This window comes from Rhipicephalus microplus, chromosome 5 (genome assembly GCF_043290135.1).
Source record: "Rhipicephalus microplus isolate Deutch F79 chromosome 5, USDA_Rmic, whole genome shotgun sequence".
Lineage (NCBI taxonomy): Eukaryota > Metazoa > Arthropoda > Arachnida > Ixodida > Ixodidae > Rhipicephalus > Rhipicephalus microplus.
The window spans coordinates 164,324,677-164,341,782 of record NC_134704.1 but is presented as its reverse complement, the minus strand read 5'-3'; the positions used below and the strand labels follow the sequence as shown (position 1 = coordinate 164,341,782).

The 17,106-nt window shown below is 45.6% G+C and overlaps 4 non-coding genes across 4 annotated transcripts; all 4 read left to right on the top strand.

Annotated features, from left to right (window-relative positions):
* The first annotated feature begins 396 nt into the window (after positions 1–396).
* TRNAW-CCA (transfer RNA tryptophan (anticodon CCA)) lies at positions 397–468 on the top strand. The gene has a single exon. It is a non-coding gene; the product is annotated as a tRNA-Trp (tRNA).
* Positions 469–4,866: 4,398 nt separating this feature from the next.
* On the top strand, positions 4,867–4,938 carry TRNAW-CCA (transfer RNA tryptophan (anticodon CCA)). Its single transcript has one exon. It is a non-coding gene; the product is annotated as a tRNA-Trp (tRNA).
* Positions 4,939–11,454: 6,516 nt separating this feature from the next.
* On the top strand, positions 11,455–11,526 carry TRNAW-CCA (transfer RNA tryptophan (anticodon CCA)). The gene has a single exon. It is a non-coding gene; the product is annotated as a tRNA-Trp (tRNA).
* A 4,584-nt stretch (positions 11,527–16,110) lies between these two features.
* On the top strand, positions 16,111–16,182 carry TRNAW-CCA (transfer RNA tryptophan (anticodon CCA)). The gene has a single exon. It is a non-coding gene; the product is annotated as a tRNA-Trp (tRNA).
* The last annotated feature ends 924 nt before the right edge of the window (positions 16,183–17,106 follow it).

The window sequence follows — 17,106 nt, the reverse complement described above, 5'->3', positions numbered from 1 at the left end:
CACCAGATCAGAAGGTTGCGTGTTCTCATCACGTCCGCGTCAAATTCTCTTTTTATTATTTTCATCTATCTGTCTATCTACTTATTTGTCTGTCTGCAATGACTTGTCCCTTTACCGGTGCTTCATCGACAGAAGGCCGTGCAAAACATGCTATCGCTTGTGTGCGAAGGTCTGCCCAAAGCGCACTCGGTGGCGCATCTGTAGCGCGTCTGACTCCCGATGAGAAGGTTGCGTGTTCTAATCACGTTTGGGTGAAATTCTCTTTTTAATATTTTCATCTATCTGTCTATCAACCAATTTGTCCTTCTACAATGACTTGTCTCTTTACCTGTGCTTCGTCAACAGAAGGCCGTGCAAAACATGCTACCGCGTGTGTGCGAACGGCCACCCTAAATGGACTCGGTGCCGCCACGGTAGCGGGTCTGACTCCAGATCAGAAGGTTGCGTGTTCGAATCACGTTCGGGTCAAATTCTCTTTTTTATTATTTTCATCCATCTGTTTATCTGCCTATTTGTCTGTCTACAATGACTCGTTCTTTTACCTGTCCTTCATTGACAGAAGGCCGAGCAAAACATGCTACCGCGTGTGTGCGAACGGCTACACTAAGTGTACTTGGTGGCAATACGGTAGCACGTCTGACTCCAGATCACAAGGTTGCGTGTTCGAATCAGGTCTGGGTCAAACTCTCTTTTTTATTATTTTCATCTATCTGTCTATCTACTTATTTGTCTGTCTGCAATGACTTGTTCCTTTACCTGTGCTTCATTGACAGAAGGCCGAGCAAAACATGCTACCACGTGTGTGCGAACGTCTGCCCAAAGCGCACTCGGTGGCGCAACTGTAGCGCGTCTAACTCCCGATGAGAAGGTTGCTTGTTCCAATCACGTCCGGGTCAAACTCTCTTTTTATTATTTTCATCTATCTGTCTATCTACTTATTTGTCTGTCTGCAATGACTTGTCTCTTTACCTCTGCTTCATCGATAGAAGGCCGAGCAAAACATGCTACCACGTGTGTGCGAACGGCTACCCTAAATGGACTCGGTGGCGAACTGTTAGCGCGTCTGACTCCAGATCAGAACTTTGCGTGTTCGAATCGCGTCCGGGTCAAATTCTCTTTCTCATTGTTTTCATCTGTCTATCTATTTATTTGTCTGTCTACAATGACTTGTCTCTTTACCTGAGCTGCATCGACAGAAGGCCGAGCAAATAATGCTTCCGCGTTTGTGCGAACGGCTACGCTAAGTGGACTCGGTGGCGACACAGTAGCACGTCTGACTCCTGATCAGAAGGTTGCGGGTTCGAATCACGTCCATGTCAAGTTCTCTTCTTTACTATTTTCATCTATCTGTCTATTTACATATTTGTCTGTCTACAATGACTCATATCTTTAGATGTGCTTCATCGACAGAAGGCCGAGCAAATCATGCTACCACGTGTGTGCGAATGGGTACCCTAAACGGACGCGGTGGCGACACGGTAGCACGTCTGACTCCAGATCAGAAGGTTGCGTGTTCGTATCACGTCCGGGTAAAATTCTCTCTTTATTATTTTCATCTATCTCTCTATCTACTTATTTGTCTGTCTACAATGACTTCTCTCTTTACCTATGCCTCATCAACAGAAGGCTGAGAAATACATGCTACTGCGTGTGTGCGAACGGCTACACTAAGTCAACTCGGTGGCGACCCGGTAGGACGTCTGACTCCAGATCAGTAGGTTGGATGTTCGAATCACGTCCGGGTCAAATTCTCTTTTTATTATTTTCATCTATCTGTCTTTCTACTTATTTGTCTGTCTACAATGACTTGTCCCTTTACCTGTGCTTCATCGACATAAGGCCGTGCAAAACATGCTACCACGTGTGTGCGAACGGCTACCCTAAGCGGACTCGATGGCGCAACTTTAGCACGTCTTACTTCAGATCAGAAGGTTGCGTGTTCTAATCACGTCCGCGTCAAATTCTCTTTTGAGTATTTTCATCTATCTGTCTATCTACTTATTTGTCTGTCTGCAATGACTTGTTTCTTTACCTTTGCTTCATCGACAGAAGGCCGAGCAAGATATGCTACCGCGTGTGCGCGAACGGTTACTCTAAGCGGACTCGGTGGCGCAACTGTAGCGCGTCTGACTCCCGATGAGAAGGTTGCGTGTTCTAATCACGTCTGGGTGAAATTCTCTTTTTATTATTTTCGTCTATCTGTCTATCTACCTAATTGTCCTTTTACAATGACTTGTCTCTTCACCTGTGCTTCGTCGACAGAAGGCCGTGCAAAATATGCTACCGTGTGTGTGCGAACGGCCACCCTAATTGGACTCGGTGCCGCCACGGTAGCGTGTCTGACTCCAGATCAGAAGGTTGCGTGTTCGAATCACGTTCGTGTCAAATTCTCTTTTTTAATATTTTTATCCATCTGTCTATCTACCTATTTGCCTGTCTACAATGACTCGTTCTTTTACCTGTGCTTTATTGACAGAAGGCCGAGCAAAACATGCTACCGCGTGTGTGCGAACGGCTACACTAAGTGTACTTGGTGGCAATACCGTAGCACGTCTGACTCCAGATCAGAATTTCGCGTGTTCGTATCACGTCCGGGTCAAATTCTCTTTTTTAATATTTTCATCTGTTTATCTACCTATTTGTCTGACTACAATGACTTGACTCTTTACCTGTGCTTCAACGGCAGAAGGCCGAGCAAAACATGCTTCTGCGTGTGTATGAACGGCTACACTTAGTGGACTCGGTGGCGACACGGTAAAACGTCTGACTCCAGATCAGAAGGTTGCGTGTTCGAATCACGCCCGGGTCCGATTCTCTTTTTTATTGTTTTCGTCTATCTGTCTATCTACTTATTTGTCTGTCTACAACGACTTGTCTCTTTACCTGTGCTTCATCGATAGAAGGCCGAGCAAAACATGCTACCGCGTGTGTGCGAACGGCTACACTAAGTGTACTCGGTGGCGATACGGTAGCACGTCCGACTCCAGATCAGAAGGTTGTGTGTTCGAATCGCGTCCGGGTCAAATTCTCTTTCTTATTATTTTCATCTGTCTATCTACTTATTTGTCTGTCTACAATGACTTGACTCTTTCTTTACCTGCGCTGCATCGACAGAAGGCCGAGCAAATCATGCTACCACGTGTGTGCGAACGGCTACCCTAAAATAACGCGGTGGCGACACGGTAGCACGTCTGACTCCAGATCAGAAGGTTGCGAGTTTGAATCACGTCCGGGTCAAATTCCCTTTTTTATTATTTTCATCTATCTGTCTATCTACTTATTTGTCTGTCTACAAAGACTTGTCTCTTTACCTGTGCTTCATCGACAGAAGGCCGAGCAAAACATGCTACCGCGTGTGTGCGTACGGCTACACTGAGTGGACTTGGTGGCAACCCGGTAGCACGTCTGACTCCAGATCAGAAGGTTGCGTGTTCGAATAACGTCCGCGTCAAGTTCTCTTTTTATTATTTTCATCTGTCTATCTACTTATTTGTCTGTCTACAATGACATGTCTCTTTACCGGTGCTTCATCGACAGAAGGCCGAGCAAAACTGCTACCACGTGTGTGCGAACGGCTACATTAAGCGGATTCGATGGTGACACGGTAGCACGTCTGACTCCAGAACAGAAGGTTTCGTGTTCGAATCACGTCCGGGTAAAATTGTCTTTTTATTATTTTCATCTATCTGTCTATCGACTTATTTGTCTGTCTACAATGGCTCTTCTCTTAAGCTGTGCTTCCTCGACAGAAGGCCGAGCAAAACATGCTACCATGTGTGTGCGAACGGCCGCCCTAAACGGACTCGGTGGCGACATGGTAGCATGTCTGACTCCAGATCAGAAGGTTGCGAGTTTGAATCACGTCCGAATCAAATTTCCTTTTTTACTATTTTCATCAATATGACTATCTAATTATTTGTCTGTCTACAATGACTTGTCTCTTTACCTGTGCTTCATCGACAGAAGGCCGAGAAAACATGCTACCACGTGTGTGCGAACGGCTACCCTGAGCGGACTCGGAGGCGCAACGGTAGCGCGTCTGACTCCAGATCAGTAGGTTGCATGTTCGAATCACGTCCGGGTCAAATTCTCTTTTTTATTGTTTTCAACTATCTTTCTATCTACTTATTTGTCTGTCTACAATGACTTGTCCCTTTACCTGTGCTTCATCGACAGAAGGCCGAGCAAAACATGCTACCACGTGTGTGCGAACGGTTACTCTAAGCGGACTCGGTGTCGCAACTTTAGCACGTCTGACTTCAGATCAGAAGGTTGCTTGTTCTAATCACGTCCGGGTCAAATTCTCTTTTTATTATTTTCATCTATCTGTCTATCTATTTATTTGTCTGTCTGCAATGACTTGTCCCTTTACCTGTGCTTCGTCGACAGAAGGCCGAGCAAAACATGCTACCACGTGTGTGCGAACGGCCACCCTAAACGGACTCGGTGGCGACATGGTAGCACGTCTGACTCCAGATCAGAAGGTTGCGAGTTTGAATCACGTCCGGATCAAATTTCCTCTTTATTACTTTCATCAATCTGTCTATCTAATAATTCGTTTGTCTACAATGACTTCTCTCTTTACTTGTGCTTCATTGACAGAAGGCCGTGCAAAACATGCTACCGCGTGTGTGCGAACGTCTGCCCAAAGCGCACTCGGTGGCGCAACTGTAGCGCGTCTGACTCCCGATGATAAGGTTGCGTGTTCTAATCACGTCTAGGTGAAATTCTCTTTTCATTATTTTCCTCTATCTGTCTATCTACTTATTTGTCCTTCTACAATGACTTGTCCCTTTACCTGTGCTTCGTCGACAGAAGGCCGTGCAAAACATGCTACCGCGTGTGTGCGAACGGCCACCCTAGATGGACTCGGTGCCGCAACGGTAGCGTGTCTGACTCCAGATCAGAAGGTTGCGTGTTCGAATCACGTTCGGGTCAAATTCTCTTTTTTATTATCTTCATCGATCTGTCTATCTACCTATTTGTCTGTCTACAATGACTCATTCTTTTACCTGTGCTTCATCGACAGAAGGCCGAGCAAAACATGCTACCGAGTATGTGCGAACGGATACACTAAGTGTACTCGGTGGCAATGCGGTAGCACGTCTGACTCCAGATCACAAGGTTGCGTGTTCGAATCAGGTCCGGGTCAAACTCTCTTTTTTATTAATTTCATCTATCTGTCTATCTACTCATTTGTCTTTCTACAAGGACTTGTCTCTTTACCTGTGTTTCAACGACAGAAGGCAGAGCAAAACATGCTACCACGTGTGTGCGAATGGTTACCCTAAACGGACTCAGTAGCGACACGGTAGCACATCTGACTCCAGATCAGAAGGTTGCGTGTTCGAATCACGTCCGGGTCAAATTCTCTTTTTTATTATTTTCATCTGTTTATCTACTTATTTTTCTGTCTACAATGACTTGTCTCTTTACCTGTGCTTCATCGACAGAAGGCCGAGCAAAACTTGCTACCACGTGTGTACGAACAGCTACACTAAGTGGACTCGGTGGCGACACGGTAGCACGTCTGACTCCAGATCAGAGGGTTGCGTGTTCGAATCACATCCGTATTAGGTTCTCTTTTTTATTATGTTCATCTATCTGTCTATCTACTCCTGTCTGTCTACAACGACTTGTCTCTTTACCTGTGCTTCATCGAAAGAAAGCCGAGCAAAACATGCTACCACGTGTGTGCGAACGGCTACCCTAAACGGACGCAGTGGCGACACGTTAGCACGTCTGACTCCAGATCAGAAGGTTGCGAGTTCGAATCACGTCCGGGTCAAGTTCTCTTTTTATTATTTTCATCTGTCTATCTACTTATTTGTCTGTCTACAATGACATGTCTCTTTACCTGTGCTTCATCGACAGAAGGCCGAGCAAATCATGCTACCGCGTGTGTGCGAACGGCTACCCTAAGCGGATTCGATGGCGACACGGTAGCACGTCTGACTCCAGATTAGTGGGTTGCGTGTTCGAATCACGTCAGGGTAAAAGTCTCTCTTTATTATTTTCATCTATCTGTCTATCTACTTATTTGTCTGTCTACAAGTAATCTTCTCTTTAGCTGTGCATCCTCGACAGAAGGCCGAGCAAAGCATGCTACCACGTGTGTGCGATCGGCCACTCTAAACGGACTCGGTGGCGACATGTTAGCATGTCAGACTCCAGATCAGAAGGTTGCGAGTATGAATCACGTCTGGATCAAATTTCCTTTTTTCTTATTTTCATCAATCTGTGTATCTACTTATTTGTCTGTCTACAGTGACTTCTCTCTTTACCTATGCTTCATCGACAGAAGGCCGAGCAATACATGCTACTGCGTGTGTGCGAACGGCTACACTAAGTCAACTCGGTGGCGACCCGGTAGGACGTCTGACTCCAGATCAGAAGGTTGCGAGTTTGAATCACGTCCGGGTCAAACTCGCTTATTTATTATTTTCATCTATCTGTGTATCTACTTATTTGTCTGTCTACAATGACTTCTCTCTTTACCTATGCTTCATCGACAGAAGGCCGAGCAATACATGCTACTGCGTTGTGCGAACGGCTACACTAAGTCAACTCGGTGGCGACCCGGTAGGACGTCTGCCTCTAGATCAGAAGGTTGCGTGTTCGAATCACGTCGATGTCAAGTTCTCTCTTTTGTTATTTTCATCTATCTGTCTATCTACTTATTTGTCTGTCTACAATGACTTGTCTCTTTACCTGTGCTTCATCGACAGAAGGCCAAGCAAAACATGCTACCACGTGTGTGCGAACGGCTGCCCTGAGTGGACTCGGAGGTGCAACGGTAGCGCGTCTGACTCCAGATCAGTAGGTTAAATGTTCGAATCACGTCCGGGTCAAATTCTCTTTTTATTATTTTCATCTATCTGTCTATCTACTTATTTGTCTGTCTAAAATGACTTGTCCTTTTACCTGTGCTTCATCGGCATAAGGCCGTGCAAAACATGCTACCTACCACGTGTGTGCGAACGGCTACCCTAAGCGGACTTGGTGGCGCAACTTTAGCACGTCTGAATCCAGATCACAAGGTTGCGTGTTCGAATCACGTCCGGGTCAAATCCTCTTTTTTATTATTTTCATCTATCTGTCTATCTACTTATCTGTATGTCTACAATGACTTGTCTCTTTACCTGTCCTTCATCGAGAGAAGGCCGAGCAAAACATGCTACCACGTGTGTGCGAATGATTACCTAACAGACTCGGTGGCGACACGGTAGCACGTCTGACTCCAGATCAGAAGGTTGCGTGTTTGAATCACGTCCGGATCAAATTTCCTTTTTTATTACTTTCATCAATCTGTCTATTTACTTATTTTTCTGTCTACAATGACTTCTCTCTTTAGGTGTGCTTCATCGACAGAAGGCCGAGAAAACATGCTACCACGTGTGTGCGAACGGCCACCCTAAACGGACTCGGTGGCGACATGGTAGCACGTCTGACTCCAGATCAGAAGGTTGCGAGTTTGAATCACGTCCGGATCAAATTTCCTTTTTTATTACTTTCATCAATCTGTCTATCTACTTATTTGTCTGTCTACAATGACTTCTCTCTTTACCTATGCTTCATCGACAGAAGGCCGTGCAAAACATGCTACCGCGTGTGTGCGAACGTCTGCCCAAAGCGCACTCGGTGGCGCAACTGTAGCGCGTCTGACTCTCGATGAGAAGGTTGCGTGTTCTAATCACGTCTAGGTGAAATTCTCTTTTCATTATTTTCATCTATCTGTCTATCTACTTATTTGTCCTTCTACAATGACTTGTCCCTTTACCTGTGCTTCGTCGACAGAAGGCAGTGCAAAACATGCTACCGCGTGTGTGCGAACGGCCACCCTAAATGGACTCGGTGCCGCAACGGTAGCGCGTCTGACTTCATATCAGAAGGTTGCGTGTTCGAATCACGTTCGGGTCAAATTCTCTTTTTTATTATCTTCATCTGTTTATCTACTTATTTGTCTGTCTACAATGACTTGTCTCTTTACCTGTGCTTCATCGACAGAAGGCCGAGCAAAACTTGCTACCACGTGTGTACGAACAGCTACACTAAGTGGACTCGGTGGCGACACGGTAGCACTCCAGATCAGAGGGTTGCGTGTTCGAATCACATCCGTATTAGGTTCTCTTTTTTATTATGTTCATCTATCTGTCTATCTACTCCTGTCTGTCTACAACGACTTGTCTCTTTACCTGTGCTTCATCGAAAGAAAGCCGAGCAAAACATGCTACCACGTGTGTGCGAACGGCTACCCTAAACGGACGCAGTGGCGACACGGTAGCACGTCTGACTCCAGATCAGCAGGTTGCGAGCTCGAATCACGTCCGGGTCAAGTTCTCTTTTTATTATTTTCATCTGTCTATCTACTTATTTGTCTGTCTACAATGACATGTCTCTTTACCTGTGCTTCATCGACAGAAGGCCGAGCAAATCATGCTACCACGTGTGTGCGAATGGCTACCCTAAGCGGATTCGATGGCGACACGGTAGCACGTCTGACTCCAGATTAGTGGGTTGCGTGTTCGAATCACGTCCGGGTAAAAGTCTCTCTTTATTATTTTCATCTATCTGTCTATCTACTTATTTGTCTGTCTACAAGTAATCTTCTCTTTAGCTGTGCATCCTCGACAGAAGGCCGAGCAAAGCATGCTACCACGTGTGTGCGATCGGCCACCCTAAACGGACTCGGTGGCGACATGTTAGCATGTCAGACTCCAGATCAGAAGATTGCGAGTATGAATCACGTCTGGATCAAATTTCCTTTTTTCTTATTTTCATCAATCTGTGTATCTACTTATTTGTCTGTCTACGATGACTTGTCTCTTTACCTGTGCTTCATCGACAGAAGGCCGAGCAAAACATGCTACCGCGTGTGTACGAACGGCTTCACTAAGTGGACTCGGTGGCGACACGGTAGCACGTCTGACTCCAGATTAGAAGGTTGCGAGTTTGAATCACGTCCGGGTCAAACTCGCTTATTTATATTTTCATCTATCTGTGTATCTACTTATTTGTCTGTCTACAATGACTTCTCTCTTTACCTATGCTTCATCGACAGAAGGCCGAGCAATACATGCTACTGCGTGTGTGCGAACGGCTACACTAAGTCAACTCGGTGGCGACCCGGTAGGACGTTTGACTCCAGATCAGAAGGTTGCGAGTTGGAATCACGTCCGGGTCAAACTCGCTTATTTATTATTTTCATCTATCTGTGTATCTACTTATTTGTCTGTCTACAATGACTACTCTCTTTACCTATGCTTCATCGACAGAAGGCCGAGCAATACATGCTACTGCGTGTGTGCGAACGGCTACACTAAGTCAACTCGGTGGCGACCCGGTAGGATGTCTGCCTCTAGATCAGAAGGTTGCGTGTTCGAATCACGTCGATGTGAAGTTCTCTCTTTTGTTATTTTCATCTATCCGTCTATCTACCTATTTGTCTGTCTACAATGACTTGTCTCTTTACCTGTGCTTCATCGACAGAAGGCCAAGCAAAACATGCTATCACGTGTGTGCGAACGGCTGCCCTGAGTGGACTCGGAGGTGCAACGGTAGCGCGTCTGACTCCAGATCAGTAGGTTAAATGTTCGAATCACGTCCGGGTCAAATTCTCTTTTTATTATTTTCATCTATCTGTCTATCTACTTATTTGTCTCTCTAAAATGACTTGACCTTTTACCTGTGCTTCATCGGCATAAGGCCGTGCAAAACATGCTACCTACCACGTGTGTGCGAACGGCTACCCTAAGCGGACTTGGTGGCGCAACTTTAGCACGTCTGAATCCAGATCAGAAGGTTGCGTGTTCGAATCAAGTCTGGGTCAAATTCTTTTTTTTATTATTTTCATCTCTCTATCCACTCATTTGTCTGTCTACAATGACTTGTCTCCTTACCTGTGCTTCATTGACAGAAGGCCGAGCAAAACATGCTACCGCGTGTGTGCGAACGGCTACACTAAGTGTACTCGGTGGCGATACGGTAGCACGTCTGACTCCAGATCACAAGGTTGCGTGTTCGAATCACGTCCGGGTCAAATCCTCTTTTTTATTATTTTCATCTATCTGTCTATCTACTTATTTGTCTGTCTACAAAGACTTGTCTCTTTACCTGTGCTTCAACGACAGAAGGCCGAGCAAAACATGCTACCACGTGTGTGCGAATGGTTACCCAAAACGGACTCGGTAGCTACACGGTTGCACATCTGACTCCAGATCAGAAGGTTGCGTGTTCGAATCACGTCCAGGTCAAATTCTCTTTTTTATTATTTTAATCTGTTTATCTACTTATTTGTCTTTCTACAATGACTTGTCTCTTTACTTGTGCTTCATCGACAGAAGGCCGAGCAAAACATGCCACCGCGTGTGTACGAACGGCTACACTAAGTGGACACGGTGGCAACACGGTGGCACGTCTGACTCCAGATCAGAGGGTTGCGTGTTCGAATCACGTCCGTGTTAGGTTCTCTTTTTTAATATTATCATCTATCTGTCTATCTACTTATTTGTCTGTCTACAACGACTTGTCTCTTTACCTGTGCTTCATCGAAAGAAAGCCGAGCAAAACATGCTACCACGTGTGTGCAAACGGCTACCCTAAACGGACGCGGTGGCGACACGGTAGCACGTCTGACTCCAGATCAGAAGGTTGCGAGTTTGAATCACGTCCGGGTCAAATTCGCTTATTTAATATTTTCATCTATCTGTGTATCTACTTATTTGTCTGTCTACAAAGACTTGTCTCTTTACCTGTGCTTCATCGACAGAAGGCCGAGCAAGACATGCTACCACGTGTGTGTGTATGGCTAAACTAAGTGGACTCGGTGGCAACCCGGTAGCACGTCTGACTCCAGATCAGAAGGTTGCGTGTTCGAATCACGTCCGGGTCAAGTTCTCTTTTTATTATTTTCATCTGTGTATCTACTTATTTGTCTGTCTACAATGACATGTCTGTTTACCTGTGCTTCATCAACAGCAGGCCGAGCAAATCATGCTACCGCGTGTGTGCGAACGGCTACCCTAAGCGGATTCGATGGCGACAAGGTAGCACGTCTGACTCAAGATCAGGAGGTTGCGTGTTCGAATCACGTCCGGGTAAAAGTCTCTTTTTATTATTTTCATCCATCTGTCTATTTGATTATTTGTCTGTCTACAAGTACTCTTCTCTTTAGCTGTGCTTCCTCGACAGAAGGCCGAGCAAAGCATGCTACCACGTGTGTGCGAACGGCCACCCTAAATGGACTCGGTGGCGACATGTTAGCATGTCTGACTCCAGATCAGAAGGTTGCGAGTATGAATCACGTCTGGATCAAATTTCCTTTTTTCTTATTTTCATCAATCTGTCTATCCACTTATTTGTCTGTCTATATTGACTTGTCTCTTTACCTGTGCTTCATCGACAGAAGGCCGAGAAAACATGCTACCATGTGTGTGCGAACGGCTACACTTAGCGGACTCGGTGGCGCAACGGTAGCGCGTCTGACACCAGATCAGAAGGTTACGTGTTCGAATCACGTCGGGGTCAAATTCTCTTTTTATTGTTTTCAACTATCTGTCTACTTATTTGTCTGTCTACAATGACTTCTCTCTTTACCTATGCTTCATCGACAGAAGGCCGAGCAATACATGCTACTGCGTGTGTGCGAACGGCTACACTAAGTCAGCTCGGTGGCGACCCGGTAGGACGTCTGACTCCAGATCAGAAGGTTGCGTGTTCGAATCACGTCGTTGTGAAGTTCTCTCTTTTGTTATTTTCATCTATCTGTCTATCTACTTATTTGTCTGTCTACAATGACTTGTCTCTTTACCTGTGCTTCATCGACAGAAGGCCGAGAAAAACATGCTACCGCGTGTGTGCGAACGGCTACACTAAGTGTACTCGGTGGCGATACGGTAGCACGTCTGACTCCAGATCACAAGGTTGCGTGTTCAAATCACGTCCGGGTCAAATTCTCTTTTTTATTATTTTCATCTATCTGTCTATCTACTTATCTGTATGTCTACAATGACTTGTCTCTTTACCTGTGCTTCATCGAGAGAAGGCCGAGCAAAACATGCTACCATGTGTGTGCGAATAATTACCTAACGGACTCGGTGGCGACACGGTAGCACGTCTGACTCCAGATCAGAAGGTTGCGTGTTTGAATCACGTCCGGATCAAATTTCCTTTTTTATTACTTTCATCAATCTGTCTATCTACTTATTTTTCTGTCTACAATGACTTCTCTTTTTAGGTGTGCTTCATCGACAGAAGGCCGAGAAAACATGCTACCACGTGTGTGCGAACGGCCACCCTAAACGGACTCGGTGGCGACATGGTAACACGTCTGACTCCAGATCAGAAGGTTGCGAGTTTGAATCACGTCCGGATTAAATTTCCTTTTTTATTACTTTCATCAATCTGTCTATCTACTTATTTGTCTGTCTACAATGACTTCTCTCTTTACCTGTGCTTCATCGACAGAAGGCCGTGCAAAACATGCTACCGCGTGTGTGCGAACGTCTGCCCAAAGCGCACTCGGTGGCGCAACTGTAGCGCGTCTGACTCTCCATGAGAAGGTTGCGTGTTCTAATCACGTCTCGGTGAAATTCTCTTTTCATTATTTTCATCTATCTGTCTATCTACTTATTTGTCATTCTACAATGACTTGTCCCTTTACCTGTGCTTCGTCGACAGATGGCCGTGCAAAACATGCTAGCGCGTGTGTGCGAACGGCCACCCTAAATGGACTCGGTGCCGCAACGGTAGCGCGTCTGACTTCATATCAGAAGGTTGCGTGTTCGAATCACGTTCGGGTCAAATTCTCTTTTTTATTATCTTCATCGATCTGTCTATCTACCTAATTGTCTGTCTACAATGACTCATTCTTTTACCTGTGCTTCATCGGCATAAGGCCGTGCAAAACATGCTACCACGTGCGTGCGAACGGCTACCCTAAGCGGACTTGGTGGCGCAACTTTAGCACGTCTGAATCCAGATCAGAAGGTTGCGTGTTCGAATCAAGTCCGGGTCAAATTCTTTGTTTTATTGTTTTCATCTGTCTATCCACTTATTTGTCTGTCTACAATGCATTGTCTCCTTACCTGTGCTTCATCGACAGAAGGCCGAGCAAAACATGCTACCGCGTGTGTGTGAACGGCTACACTAAGTGTACTCGGTGGCGATACGGTAGCACGTCTGACTCCAGATCACAAGGTTGCGTGTTCGAATCACGTCCGGGTCAAATCCTCCTTTTTTATTATTTTCATCTATCTGTCTATCTACTTATCTGTATGTCTACAATGACTTGTCTCTTTACCTGTGCTTCATCGACAGAAGGCCGAGCAAAACATGCTACCACGTGTGTGCGAATGGTTACCTAACGGACTCGGTGGCGACACGGTAGCACGTCTGACTCCAGATCAGAAGGTTGCGTGTTCGAATCACGTCCGGGTCAAATTCTCTTTTTTATTATTTTCATCTATTTATCTTTTTATTTGTCTGTCTACGATGACTTGTCTCTTTACCTGTGCTTCATCGACAGAATGCCGAGCGAAACATGCTACCGCGTGTGTACGAACGGCTTCACTAAGTGGACTCGGTGGCGACACGGTAGCACGTCTGACTCCAGATCAGTAGGTTAAATGTTCGAATCACGTCCGGCTCAAATTCTCTTTTTATTATTTTCATCTATCTGTCTATCTACTTATTTGTCTGTCTACAAAGACTTGTCTCTTTACCTGTGCTTCATCGACAGAAGGCCGAGCAAAACATGCTACCACGTGTGTGCGAACGGCTGCCCTGAGCGGACTCGGAGGTGCAACAGTAGCGCGTGTGGCTCCAGATCAGTAGGTTAAATGTTCGAATCATGTCCGGCTCAAATTCTCTTTTTATTATTTTCATCTATCTGTCTATCTACTTATTTGTCTGTCTAAAATGACTTGTCCCTTTACCTGTGCTTTATCGACATAAGGCCGTGCAAAACAATGTACCACGTGTGTGCGAACGGCTACCCTAAACGGACTCGGTGGCGCAACTTTAGCACGTCTGATTCCAGATCAGAAGGTTGCGTGTTCTAATCACGTCCGCGTCAAACTCTCTTTTTAGTACTTTCATCTATTTGTCTATCTACTTATTTGTCTGTCTACAATGACTTGTCTCGTTACGTGTGCTTCATCGACAGAAGGCCGAGCAAAACAAGCTACCGCGTGTGTGCGAACGGCTAGGCTAAGTGGATTCGGTGGCGACACGGTAGCGCGTCTTACCCAGATCAGAGGGTTGCGTGTTCGAATCACGTCCGTGTTAAGTTCTCGTTTTTGTTATTTTCATCTGTCTATATACCTTTTTGTCTGTCTACAACGACTTGTTTCTTTACCTGTGCTTCATCGATAGAAGGCCTATCAAAACATGCTACCACGTGCGTGCGAACGGCTACCCTAAGCGGACTTGGTGGCGCAACTTTAGCACGTCTGAATCCAGATCAGAAGGTTGCGTGTTCGAATCAAGTCCGGGTCAAATTCTTTGTTTTATTGTTTTCATCTGTCTATCCACTTATTTGTCTGTCTACAATGCATTGTCTCCTTACCTGTGCTTCATCGACAGAAGGCCGAGCAAAACATGCTACCGCGTGTGTGTGAACGGCTACACTAAGTGTACTCGGTGGCGATACGGTAGCACGTCTGACTCCAGATCACAAGGTTGCGTGTTCGAATCACGTCCGGGTCAAATCCTCCTTTTTTATTATTTTCATCTATCTACTTATCTGTATGTCTACAATGACTTGTCTCTTTACCTGTGCTTCATCGACAGAAGGCCGAGCAAAACATGCTACCACGTGTGTGCGAATGGTTACCTAACGGACTCGGTGGCGACACGGTAGCACGTCTGACTCCAGATCAGAAGGTTGCGTGTTCGAATCACGTCCGGGTCAAATTCTCTTTTTTATTATTTTCATCTATTTATCTTTTTATTTGTCTGTCTACGATGACTTGTCTCTTTACCTGTGCTTCATCGACAGAAGGCCGAGCGAAACATGCTACCGCGTGTGTACGAACGGCTTCACTAAGTGGACTCGGTGGCGACACGGTAGCACGTCTGACTCCAGATCAGTAGGTTAAATGTTCGAATCACGTCCGGCTCAAATTCTCTTTTTAATATTTTCATCTATCTGTCTATCTACTTATTTGTCTGTCTACAAAGACTTGTCTCTTTACCTGTGCTTCATCGACAGAAGGCCGAGCAAAACATGCTACCACGTGTGTGCGAACGGCTGCCCTGAGCGGACTCGGAGGTGCAACAGTAGCGCGTGTGACTCCAGATCAGTAGGTTAAATGTTCGAATCATGTCCGGCTCAAATTCTCTTTTTATTATTTTCATCTATCTGTCTATCTACTTATTTGTCTGTCTAAAATGACTTGTCCCTTTACCTGTGCTTCATCGACATAAGGCCGTGCAAAACAATGTACCACGTGTGTGCGAACGGCTACCCTAAACGGACTCGGTGGCGCAACTTTAGCACGTCTGATTCCAGATCAGAAGGTTGCGTGTTCTAATCACGTCCGCGTCAAACTCTCTTTTTAGTACTTTCATCTATTTGTCTATCTACTTATTTGTCTGTCTACAATGACTTGTCTCGTTACGTGTGCTTCATCGACAGAAGGCCGAGCAAAACAAGCTACCGCGTGTGTGCGAACGGCTAGGCTAAGTGGATTCGGTGGCGACACGGTAGCGCGTCTTACCCAGATCAGAGGGTTGCGTGTTCGAATCACGTCCGTGTTAAGTTCTCGTTTTTGTTATTTTCATCTGTCTATATACCTTTTTGTCTGTCTACAACGACTTGTTTCTTTACCTGTGCTTCATCGATAGAAGGCCTATCAAAACATGCTACCACGTGTGTGCGAACGGCTACCCTAAGTGGACTCGGTGGCGAACTGTTAGCATGTCTGACTACAGATCAGAAGCTTGCGAGTTTGAATAACGTCTGGATCAAATTTCCTTCTTTCTTATTTTCATCAATCTGTCTATCTACTTATTTGTCTGTCTACAATGACTTGTCTCTTTACTTGTGCTTCATCGACACAAGGCCGAAAAAACATGCTACCACGTGTGTGCGAATGGCTACCCTAAGCGGACTCGGTGGCGCAACGGTAGCGCGTCTGACTCCAGATCAGAAGGTTGCGTGTTCGAATCACGTCGGGGTCAAATTTTCTTTTTTTTATTGTTTTCAACTATCTGTCTACTTATCTGTCTGTCTACAATGACTTCTCTCTTTACCTATGCTTCATCGACAGAAGGCCGAGCAATACATGCTACTGCGTGTGTGCGAACGGCTACACTAAGTCAACTCGGTGGCGACCCGGTGGGACGTCTGACTCCAAATCCGAAGGTTGCGTGTTCGAATCACGTCGATGTAAAGTTCTCTCTTTTGTTATTTTCATCTATCTGTCTATCTACTTATTTGTCTGTCTACAATGACTTGTCTCTTTACCTGTGCTTCATCGACAGAAGGCCGAGCAAACCATGCTACCACGTGGGAGCGAACGGCTGCCCTGAGCGGACTCGGAGGTGCAACGGTAGCGCGTCTGACTCCAGATCAGTAGGTTAAATGTTCGAATCACGTCCGGGTCAAATTCTCTTTTTATTGTTTTCATCTATCTGTCTATCTACTTATTTGTCTGTCTAAAATGACTTGTCCCTTTACCTGTGCTTCATCGACATAAGACCGTGCAAAACATGCTACCACGTGTGGGCGAACGGCTACCCTAAGCGGACTCGGTGGCGCAAGCAACTTTAGCACGTCTGACTCCAGATCAGAAGGTTGCGTGTTCTAATCAAGTCCGCGTCAAATTCTTTTTTTTATTATTTTCATCTGTCTATCCACTTATTTGTCTGTCCACAATGACTTGTCCCTTTACCTGTGCTTCATCGACAGAAGGCCGAGCAAAACATGCTACAGCGTGTGTGCGAACAATTACTCTAAGCGGACTCAGTGGCGACGCGGTAGCGCGTCTTACCCAGATCAGAGGGTTGCATGTTCGAATCACGTCCGGGTCAAATCCTCTTTTTTATTATTTTTATCTATCTGTCTATCTACTCATATCTATGTCTACAATGACTTGTCTCTTT